This window comes from Vulpes vulpes, chromosome 10 (assembly GCF_048418805.1).
Source record: "Vulpes vulpes isolate BD-2025 chromosome 10, VulVul3, whole genome shotgun sequence".
NCBI classification, from domain to species: domain Eukaryota; kingdom Metazoa; phylum Chordata; class Mammalia; order Carnivora; family Canidae; genus Vulpes; species Vulpes vulpes.
The window spans coordinates 22,728,351-22,741,113 of NC_132789.1; positions in this window are offsets into that span (position 1 = coordinate 22,728,351).

Sequence of the window (12,763 nt, forward strand, 5' to 3'; positions counted from 1 at the left end):
TAGCCATTTTGGATTTGAATTCTGTATTGATTATGTGCAGTTTATATACATACTTTCTTTTTTTTTTTTTTTAAGATTTTATTTATTCTGAGAGAGACAGAGAGGAAAGGCAGAGACACAGGCAGAGGGAGAGGCAAGCTCCATGCAGGGAGCCCGATGTGGAGCTTGATCCTGGGTCTCCAGGATCATGCCCTGGCTGAAAGCGGCACTAAACTGCTGAGCCACCCAGGCTGCCCTATATACATTTTCTATCAGTGGATTGCTTTATTACTCTGTTTATAGTAGGGTTTCTCAGTCTCTACAGTATTGACATTTTGAGTCAGATTATACTTTGTTGTAGAGACTGTTCTGTGCCTTGTAGGAAGTTTAGCAGCATCCCTGACCTCTATCCACTAGATGCCAGTAGCACCTCTCCAGTCACGACAATCACAAATTTCTCCAGACAGTGCCCAGTGTCCCCTGGCGGGGGGAGGGGGGGGGGCAAAATTGCCCCTGATTGAAAACCACTGGTTTATAGTGACTCTGTTGTGTAGTTATTTATCTTTAAGAAAATTTTATCCCACAAACTTTTAAGTTTTAACCCTTACATGTAGGTATTTGATCCACTCTGAGTTAATTGTTGTATGTGATGTTAGGTATGGTCATTCTTTTGCATGTCGACATCCAGTTTTCCGAGTGACATGTGTTGTAAAAACTGTCCTTTTACAATTGAATGGTTGTGTACCCTTGTCAAAAATCATTTGACCATATATGCAAGGGTTTGTTTCTATGCTCACTATTCATCTATATGTCTACCTTTGTGCCAGTACTACACTATTTTGAATACTGTATTTTATAGTAAGTTTTGAAATTAGGAAGTGTGAGTCCTCCAGCTTTGTTCTTTTTCAAGGTAGTTTCAGCTATTTAGGATCCCTCTGTTGAAATTTAGGGTATATTTTTCTATTTCTGCATTGGTGTCTTGATAGAGATTGTGTTGAAAGCACCTTGGGCTTTCATTTTTTATATAGGTACATGATAATTCCTTGTATAGTGCACTATAATTTCCTAACATCTCTTACCAGTAGCCACTTAGGTTGTATCCAGTAGTTTGCTATTACAAGAGTCCTGCAGTAAATAGCCTTTTACATTGCACGTGTGTAGAATAGTAACCATGAGGTAAATTCTTGAAACAAGAATTAGTCAATGATATGTACATTTGCAATTTTTACAGATTTTGCCTAAAAGTCCTCCATAAAGACTGTAACAATTTATGCTCCCACCAGCAATGTATGAGAGTAACCATTCAACTATTTGAACATATTTTCAAACATCTTTTAAAAACTTTTAATTGTAAAAAAAAAACAAAAAAAAAAAAAAACTTTTAATTGTAAGGACTCCTGGGTGGCTCCGTGGATGAGCATCTGCCTTTGGTTCAGAGCGTGATCCCGGAATCCGGGGATCAAGTCCCACATTGGGCTCCTTGTATGGAGCTTACCTCTCCTTTCTCTGCCTCTCTCTGTGTCTCTCATAAATTAATTAATTAATTAATTAAGAAAAACTTTTAATTGTAAAACATAGTACACATACAAAAATTTTACATAAAACAAATTAATTGCCAATTAGTTATAGAGGAAACACCACTTGTTATCTCTGCTAGATTATGAAAGAACTTTGCCAGCCATGTACCTGTTCCAGCTATAACTCCTTCCTCCCATCTTGAGTTTTACAGGAATCACCTTTTTGCTTTTGCTTATAGTTTTGTAAGCATTACAAATTCTGTTGGTTAATATTTGCTGCTTTTAATCCATATGTAATCCTATCCTGTCTCTCCCATACCCATGCAGTTTGCTCAGGACATTGGGTTATTGATCTGTAAACTTTTCTACACTCTGGATTTTGCTGCTGTCAGATCTATAGGCTTGACCAGGTTCAGTTGCAATATTTTTGGAAAACTTAACTTCATAGGTGGTAGTGTGTTCTTTCATCAGAAGAACATGTATATTTTCTCTTTATGTAATGATAACAGCCATTATCATTATTGCTAAATACTTAGCTCCATTAATTTATTGGGGATTGCAAAATGGTGATTTTTTTTATTATTATTCAATCATTTCTTGATGTGTTGGCTGGAATGCTTCTATAAAGAGAAACTGGCCATCTAGTGGCACAATTTATATAGGAAAGACAAACCTTTGATTTTTGTCCTTTTTTTTAACCAGTTTTCAAAATGAGAATTTATTTTGTCCTCCTCTAAAGGTGAACAATTACCATTTAGTGTAGATTTAAACAAGTTTGAAGTACTGTTTTCTATACTATTGCTATTGTTGACCACACTGTCCTATCTGTGGCCAGTTGAATCTCTTCAAGTTGTCTCTGAGTCCTGAGTGTTCCTGGTAGTCTTTGATAATTTCTTGTGTATCTGATATGATAGGATCTAGCATGAAAAGACTAATCTTGTACATTTTTCTGCTGCCATTTCACCAAGAACTTTGGTTTCTTTTAGTGGCAAATAGTATTTCCAGAGCAGAATCTTATGCTAGGTAAGTCATGGATAATGGGTTGTTTTTTGGCCTTTTTGGTAGTTAAAGCTGAAAGACTTTGTATATTTAAATACATAGATCATGGGCAAATATATAAATTCTATAAATATAGCATGAACACTTAATATCACTATATTATGTAATAAATTTGTACATCTTCTAAATATGATTTATGATTTAATATTTTGTTATGAGTAGGTATTATGTATAAATGATAGAATTTTCCAGCATACAAATTATGTTATATAAATACAAAAATAGCTTTTCAAAGATAAAATACATTATGAATTTATACTAATTCATACTAATTCAAATCCACAACTATATGGAGTTTTTTACTTAACCTCCTTTATATCTTTATCTCCTCAAAACTGAAAATCCTGGTTCCTACTAAAGAACTGATAATCTTCTATTTCTCCGTTCCCATTCTGCTTACAGTTCTCTTCCACCGAATTCTATTAGTTTTCAGTTTTATTACTTGTATGATTTAAAGGAATCAATTTTTGTTACTAAATTATTTGTGTATATTTCAGATATACTACTTTTAAAAAATGATAGAATTTTAAAAGTTTAAAGGGCTGTGGAAATACTTGCTTCAGGATTTCCCAATTTAGAAGAGTGGTACCACTTAGAATCACCTAGGAATCTTAGTGAGCTAGAATGAAGGTGGGAAGACCATTTATAATGTTTTATATGCATGTGTTCATTTTCTTTTTTGTTCTTCCACCCAGGAGACACTTATTGAGGCCCTCATGTATACTAGGATGCTGCTGGTACTTATAGACATAAGTAGACATTTATGAAAAAGAATTCAGATCACCCTATTTCATTGAAGAAAATATTCATAATTATTAAAATGGATATTGAGTTTTCCCTATCTCATGCTTTATAGCAAAACGTGGCTTAAGATAACTAGTAGTAGTATGAGATGCAGGTAGTACTTTACAAAAAGGGGCAAATGATACTTAAAATTATAGCTTACAAAGTTTTATTTTTTTTTTTCTGCAGAACTATGCTAGGTTGAATAACCTCCAAAGTCTTGTGAATATTTGGTTGAGGCTGGTTCTGTAATTAGATCCCGGTGAGGCAACTAACACTACTGTGCTCAAAGACCTGTAATTTTTGTTGTATGCAAACATCTTTTATTTCTTTTATTTTTAGAGAGAGAGAGGAGAATTCATGGGAAGGGCAGAGGGAGAGAGAATCCCAAGCAGGCTCCACAAGCACTCAGTAGCATGGAGCCTGAGGCAGCTCCATCTCACCACCCTGAGATCATGACCCGAGTTGAAACTAAGAGTCAGTCCTTAACCAGGCACCCTTGCAAACATCTTTTAAAGACCATTTGATGGAGACACTTGGGTAGCTTAGTGGTTGAGCATCTGCCTTCAGTTCTGGGTGCGATCCTGGTACCCGGATCAAGTCCCACATCAGGCTTCCTGCAGGGAGTCTGCTTATCCCTCTGCCTATGTCTCTGCCTCTCACTCTGTGTCTCTCATGAATAAATAAATAAAATCTTTTTTAAAAAAAGACTATTTGATGATCATGCATATATGTGCATGTGTGCTTGCTTCCCAACTGGGCCATTTCTGTTAATGCCAACATATAATGGAAGGAAATACTGGCTTTGGAGCCAAGAAAACTCTGGCTGCACCATTTGTAGTGTCTGAATCCTATTTGTAATATAGTAATATAGTAACCATATATAATTTGAAATGTTACATCAGATTAAGTGGAAGATTTTTTTTTAAGCACATCTAGTAAACATTACTCAAAGACTGGATTTCCACTCATTAGCCGCCATATCTGAAGAGATGTTCTTTTTTAAAATATTTTTTTGAAAGATTGTATTTTAGAGAAAGCACATGTGAGCATGTGGTGGGTGGTGAAGGGGAGAGGGAGAGAGAATCTTAAGCAGGCTCCACATTCAGTGCAGAGACCTGCATGGGGTTCAGTCTTATAACCCTGAGATCATGACTTGAACAGAAATCAAGAGTCAGATACTTAACCAACTGAGCCACCTAGGGTCCTCTGAAGAGATTTCTTAATTATGCCCACTTCCTCTACCTTCTAACTAGGATTTCCTTTGTTTTTTTTCATTATTTTCTTTTCCATTTACATAGATACTATGTAATCCATTTCACCTTAATCTCATGATTGAACTGTTGTTATAGTGTGTATTTGCATAGTGTAGACAAGTATTTGTTTTACGTTAAAGAATTCCCTGTAAAATTCTTCTGACATGAAGAATAATATAGAATAATATAATGAATATTCTTGTGCCTATCAGCTAATGAAGAAATCATTGCCAATAAAGTTGAAGCCCTCATTTATACCTGTATGATTGCATTTCCCTCTCTTTATATCTTGCCTTCTACCCAAAGAATCATCGTCCTAAATTATTGTAGATTAAGCTGTTAGTGTATTATTTCAAAAATAATCCACTTCTCTATCCAGAAATGATACAGATATTCTAAAAGTTTTTTTTAATTTTTTTTAAATTTTTATTTATTTATGATAGTCACAGAGAGATAGAGAGAGAGGCAGAGACACAGGCAGAGGGAGAAGCAGGCTCCATGCACCGGGAGCCCGACGTGGGATTCGATCCCGGGTCTCCAGGATCACGCCCTGGGCCAAAGGCAGGTGCCAAACCGCTGTGCCACCCAGGGATCCCTATTCTAAAAGTTTTAAAGCTTCACATTTTATATTTGGGTTATTAATCCATGGGGACTTACTTTTTGAGTATGGTATGAAGTATAGAGATCCAATATTTTTCCCGTCACATGGATAACAATCAGCATAATTTACTTGAACAGGCTTTCCTGTGATGTATATGTAACTGATATATAAAAGTTTTCCAAGGGATCCCTGGGTGGCGCAGTGGTTTGGCGCCTGCCTTTGGCCCAGGGCGCGATCCTGGAGACCCGGGATCGAATCCCACGTCAGGCTCCCGGTGCATGGAGCCTGCTTCTCCCTCCGCCTGTGTCTCTGCCTCTCTCTCTCTCTCTGTGACTATCATAAATAAAAATTAAAAAAAAAAAATTAAAAAATAAATAAATAAAAGTTTTCCAAGATATCTCTACACGTGACAGTTTTGTAAAATATGTTACTATTCTTGAAAAGTCTGTTTTTTTTTTTTTTTTTTCAGTATTTAGACTATTAGGCCAAATTTATTCTTTGTGTTCAAATTTTCTAACTCCTCAGTGGTGTATATGTGTGTGTTGGATACAATTAGTAAAACAGACGTGTTAAAATTTCCCAATAGAGTGATTGATGTATTTTTTCTCTCTCCTAGTAGTTCTTTCCATTTTTTTTTCCATATATTTTTGAAGCTGAACAATTAGGTGCATAAAAAGTAGAATTTTTACATCTTTCATATGAATTGATGCTCTTATTCTGTATAATACCCCTCTAGCCATGTTTTTCCCTTTTATCTGATACGCATATAGCAATACGAAATTACTTTGGGTTAGTATTCTCCTGGGATACCTTTTTTATGTGTCTTTTTTAAAAGTCAATTTTGTATCGAAGATGGAAGAGTGTAATGAATTCTCCTGTGTCCATCACCCACCTTCAACAATTATCAATTTAACTTTGAACAAGAATTTGAACAATTATGCTAGATTTTATATTGATCCCATCCTATTTTTCTCTAATAAATCAAACATTTTTGTACCTATTTTATATAGTTAATATTTATTTGGATTTTCCCACATATGTACCAATATATCTGTTCATCATTCCCTTTTGCATCCCAGCCCTACCATTTTGGATAATTTTACTTTTCCCCGAAATTCAATTCATCTTCTAAAATTTACCTTGATAAGGATTTCTTGGTGGTAAGTGATATATATTTGAAAATGATAGTATTCAAAATATAAAAACTTTGTCTTCATTCTTGAAAAATACTTTGATATAGAATTCTAGGCTAGATTTGGGTTTTGGTTGGTGGTTTGCTTTTTTGTTTTGTTTTTTGCATGTTTAAGATACTACAGCCCTGTCTCTAGCTCTCATTGTTGAAGTAAATGAAGTTAGTCATCTAATTTCTGGACCTTTATAAGTGGTACATCTTTCTTCTCTAGTTTTTTTAAGGAAACTTCTCTTAAAAAATAACATGCATCCAAAAAGTACAAAAAAAATCATAAATATATTTCTTGGTGAATTTTTAATAATTAAAAATCACTCACATAAACACATCCAGATAAATACATTACCAGAGTCCCAGAAGTCCGCCTTGTAGTCCTTCCCAGTATTTACCATCCAGAGATAATCACTCTCCCATCTTACATCATGATTGATTAGTTTTTCCTTATTTTGAACTTGTACATAGATGGAATAATAAAATACACATTTTTTGCATCTAGCTGCTTTTGCTCAGTACTATGTGAGATTCATCTACAACTCTTCATTCTCATTGCTATAAAGTATTCCATTACAGGAATATATACAATTTAGCCATTTTACTGTTAATAATCATTTGAGTTGTTTCCAGTTTTTGCCTATTATAGATAGTGACACTTTTCTTTAGTGACATTTGTACTAATTCTATTGTATATGTATGTAGGTGTGGAATTGCTTGTAGTAAGAAACTGCCAAATTATTTTCACAAGTGGTTGTGTCATTTTATGTTCCCACCAGAAATAATATAAAAGTTATGGTTGCTCCATAAACTCATCAACCTTGTTGTTCTGAATCTTTTGGGTTTTTTTAAGGTTTATTTCTCTTATGGGGGGAGGGGCAAAGGAAGAGGGAGAATCTTAAGCAGATTCCACGCTGAGTACAGAGCCAACTCTGGTCTCAATCCCACAACCCCAGATCTTGAGCTGAACCAAAACCAAGAGTCAAATGCCCAACCAGCTGAGCCACCTAGGTGCCCTGGTGTTCTCAATCTTTTTAATTTTAGTTATTCTGGTGGATGGATAATATTATCTCTTTGTGGCTTTAATTCAAATTTCTCTGATGACCAATGTGTTTGTTGTCCATTCATGTATCTTCATTTGTGAAGTATCTGTTCACTTCACATGGGTGAAATCCTTCACCCATTTTTTATTGAGATATAACAACATATAACATATTAATTTGAGATCTACAATGTAATAATTCAGTATTTATATATCACAAAATGATCACCACACAGTAAGTCTAGTTAACATCTGTCACCATGGGGTGCCTGGATGGCTCAGTCAGTTAAGCGTCAGACTCTTAATTTTGGCTCAGGTCGTGATCTTGGGGTCATGAGATCTATCCCCACTAGAGATTCTCTCTTCACACCTGCTCATGCTCTTTCACTAAGTAAATAAATAAAATCTTTTAAAAAACAAAAATATCACCATACATAGTTATAAAACCTTTTTTTTTTTTTTTGAGAACTTTTAAGATCTACTCTTTTAGCAACTTTCAAATATGCCATACGGTACTTTTAGCTATAGTCACCATGCTGTATATCTCGATGACTTATTTATTTTATGACTAAAAGTTTGTACTTTTCAATTCCCTTTGCCAATTTTGGTCCCCTCCCCCCCCCCCCCTTTTTTTCCCTGCCTCTGGCAGCTACCAGTCTGCTCCGTATCTATGAGCTAGGTTTTTTGTGTTTTATTTTTTTTTTAAGATTTCACATATAATATTTGTCTTTCTTTAAGTTATTTCACTTAATATAATGCCCTCAGGATACATCCATGTTGTTGCAAATGGTGGGATGTCCTTATTTTTATAGCCAAGTAATATTCCATTATGTATATATACCATATTTTATTTGCCTATCAGTAGACATTAGGTTACTTGCATGTTTTGGCTGTTATAAACCATGCTGGCAGTGAACATGGGGGGTGCATATGTTGTTTTGAGTCAGTGGTTTCATTTTCTCTGGCAAATACCCAGAAGCAAAATTGCTATATCATTCGGTAGTTCTGTTTTTAATTTTTTGAGAAACTGCCACGTGGTGCACCAACAGTGTACAAGGATTTCCTTTTCTCCATACCCTTGCCAATATTTGTTATTTCTTGTCTTTTTAATAATAGTCATTCTAATGTTTGAGGTGATATCTCATTATGATCTTGATTTTCATTTCCCTGATGATTAGTGATGTTGAGCATCTTTTCATATACTTGTGAGCCATCTCTACGTAGTCTGGGAAAATGTCTATTCAGATTCTCTGCCCATTTTTTTGTTTTGTTTTGTTTTGTTTTTTTCTCTGCCAATTTTTTAATAAAGTTTTGGGTTTGTTTTTGCTATTGAGTTGCATGAGTTCTTTATTTTGGATATTAACCCTTTATCAGATAAATGATTTGCAAACAATTTCTCCTCTTTGGTAGATTGCCTTTTTATTTCACTGTTGATTTCCTTTGCTCTTTAGAAGCCTTTTAGTTTGGTGTAGTCTCACTTGTTTTTGCTTTTGTTGGCTTTGCTTTTTGGTATCAAATACAAAAATCATTGCCAATATCAAAGTCCAGGAGCTTGCCACCTATCTTTTTTCCTGGGAATTTTATGGTTTCAGAACTTGTGTTCAAATCTTTGACCCATTTTGAGTTAATTTTTGTGTATGATATAAGACAGTGGTCCAGTTTCACTCTTTTGTACTTGGCCGTCCAATTTTCCCACCACCATTTATTGAAGAGACTGTTCTTTCCCCACTGTGTATATTCTCAACTTCTTTGTTATATAGTAATTGACCATCTGTGCCTGGATTTATTTCTGGACTCTCTATTGTATTCCATTGATCTCTGTGTCTGTTTTTATGCCAATAACATACTGTTTTAATTACTTCAGTTTTATAATATAGCTTGAAATAAGAGAGATGATGCCTCCAGCTTTTTCTTTCTTAAGATTGCTTTGGCTTATTAGGGTAATTTTGTGGTTTCAAACAATTTGGGATTGTTTGTTCTATTTCCATGAAAAATGCCATTGGAATTCTGATAGGGATTGCATTGAATCTGTAGATGGCTTTGGATAATATGAACATATTAACAATATTCTTCTAATTCATGAGTATGGAATATCTTTTGTGTTCTCTTCAGTTTTTTTCATCAGTGTCTTGCAGTTTTCAGAATGCAGGTCTTTCACCTCCTTGGTTAAATTTATTGCTGGGTATTTTAGTCTTTTTGATAGATTGTAAATGGGATTGCTTTCTTAATTACTCTTTCTGATAGTTCATTATTAGCATATAGAAACATAACAGATGGGATCCCTGGGTGGCACATCGGTTTGGCGCCTGCCTTTGGCCCAGGGCGCGATCCTGGAGACCCGGGATCGAATCCCACGTTGGGCCCATGGTGCATGGAGCCTGCTTCTCCCTCTGCCTATGTCTCTGCCTCTCTCTCTCTCTGTGTGTGACTATCATAAATTAAAAAAAAAAAAATTAAAAAGAAACATAACAGATTTTTTGTATATTGATTTTTGTATCCTACAACTTTACTGAATTTATTAGTTCTAACAGTTTTTTGATGGAATCTTTTGGGTTTACTATATTTGTCATGTCCTCTGTAAATAGTGATTTTTACTTCTTTACCAATTTGGATGCCTTTTATTTCTTGTCTGATTGCTGCAGACCAGGACTACCGGTATTGTGTAGAATTAAAGTGGTGGTGTTGAATAAAGAATGGGCATCTTTGTTCCTGATCTTAGAAAAAAAGTTTTCAGCTTTGTACTGTCAAGTTTGATGTTAGCTGTGGGCTTGTCATGTCTGGCTTTTATTATATTTGAGGTATGTTTCCTCTATATTCGCCTTGTGGAGGATTTTTATCATAAGTGAATGTTAAGTTTTGTCAAATGCTGAGGGGTTTTTTTTTTTTGCATCTATTGAGGTAATCATATGATTTTTTATTCATTTTGTTAATGTAGTATATCATGTTTATAGATTAGTGGATATTCAATCATTCTTTCATCCCTGGAATAAATGCCACTTGGATCGTAGTATGTGATCCCTTAAATATATTGTTGAATTCATTTAATATTTTCTTGAAGATTTTGCATCTCTCTATATTTATCAGGGATATTGGCCTATAATCGTTTTTTGTAGTCTCTGTCTAGTTTTGTTATCAGGGTAATGCTGGCCTTGTAGAATGAATTTGGAAATGTTCCTTCCTTTTCAATTTTTTGGAATAGTTTGGGAAGAATAGATTTAAACTCTTTAAATGATAGGTAGAATTCACCTGGAGCTGTATAATCCTGGACTTTTGTTTGTTAGGAGTTCTTTTATATATATATTTTTAAGATTTTTATTTATGTATTCATGAGAGATACAGAGAGAGAGAGACAGAGACATAGGCAGAGGGAGAAGCAGGCTCCATGCAGGGATTTGATCCCAGAACCCCAGGATCACGACCTGATCCAAAGGCAGACGCTCAACGACTGAGTCACCCAGGTGCCCCTGTTGGGAGTTTTTTGATTATCAATTCAATTACACTGCTAGTAATCAGTCTGTTCAGATTTTCTATTTCTTCCTGATTCAGTGTTAGATTACTTGTTTCTAGGAATGTATCCATTTCTTCTTAGCTATCTAATTTGTTGGCATATAACTATCAGAGTAATCTCTTATAATCCTTTGTATATTTGTGGTGTCAGTTGTTACTTTTCTTTCATTTTTTCTTTTATTTGGGTTTGGGGGGGTTGTGGAATCTGGCCAGAGATTTATCAAATTTATTTATCTTTTCAAAGAAAGAGACCTTAGTTTGATTAATCTTTTGTTTTTGTTTTTTTTTTTTTTTCAGTCTCTACTCCATTTATTTCTGCTCCGATCTTTATTATTTCCTTCCTTCTGTTACCTTTGGCTTTTGTTTTTTCTTTTTCTCGTCCCTTTTGATGTAAAATTAGATTGTTTATTTGATATTTTTCTTGTTTCTTGAGTTAGACCGATACAGATTTAAAATTCCCTCTTAGAGCTACTTTTGCCACATCTCTTGTATTTTGGAAGGTGTTTCCATTTTTATTTGTCTCAGTATTTTTTTATTTCCTGTTTGATTTCTTTATTGACTCATTGGTTGTTGAGTAGCATGTTATTTAGCCTCCGCATATTTGTATTTTTTCATATTTTTTCTTGAAGTTGATTTCTAGTTTCACACTGTTGTGGTTAGAAAAGATTGATACAAAATCTTTTTAAAGTTATTGAGACTTCTTTTGTGATCTAACATGTGATCTATCCTGAAGAATGTTCCATGTACAATTAAAAAGAATATGTATTCTGCTGTTTGGGAGTGGATTATTCTGTTTATATCAATAGTCTGTCTGGTCTAATGTGTTTAAGGCCATTGTTTCCTTATTGACTTTCTGTTTGGATTATCTGTCCATTGATATAAGTGGGATGTTAAAGTCCCAAACTATCGTTGTATTTCTGTCAGGTTTTTATATGTCTGTTAATACTTGCCTTGTGTATTTAGGTGCTCCTGTCTTGAGTGCATAGATACAGTTATTATATCCTCTTACTGCATTTATTTTTTTACCATTATGTAATGCCTTTCTTTTTCTTTTGTTACGGTCTTTATATCTACTTAGTCTGATACAAGGATTGCTACTACAGCTTTCTTTCATTTCTATTTGCATGGAATGTCTTTTTCGATCTCTTTACTTTCAGTTTGTATGTGTCTTTAGGGCTGAAGTAAGGCCCTGCAGGGAACATATGGATGAGTCTTGGTTTTTTATCTGTTTGCCTATGCTGTGCCTTTTGATTGGAACATTTAATCCTTTAAAGGACTTTAAAGTAATTATATTTAAAGATTTTATTTGTTTAGTAATTTATATTTAAAGATTATATTTAAAGTAATTATATTTAAAGTAATTATATTTAAAGATTTTATTTGTTTATTCATTCATGAGAGATATAGGCAGAAGGAGAAACAGCTCCCTGGGGGGAGCCTGATGCAGGACTCAATCCTAGGACCCTGGGATCACTCCCTGAGCCAAAGGCAAATGCTCAACCGCTGAGCCACCCAGGTGCCCCTAAAGTAATTTTTGATAGATATGTACTTACTGACATTTTGTTGTTTTCTGGTGGTTTTTGTAGCTCTTCTCTGTTCCTTTCTTCTCTTGCTCTCTTTCCTTGTGATTTGTTGACTGTATTTAGTGTTATGTTTGGATTTCTTTCTGTGTGTGTGTGTGTGTGTGTGTGTGTGTGTGTGGTGTGGTGTGTTATGTGTAAATAATGCAGGTTTTTGTTTTGTGGTTTTCATAAGGTTCATCTGTAACACCCTCTGTATATAGCAGTCTATTTTTTGATGGCTACTTAAGTTGAACTGTATTCTAAGAGTGCTACATTT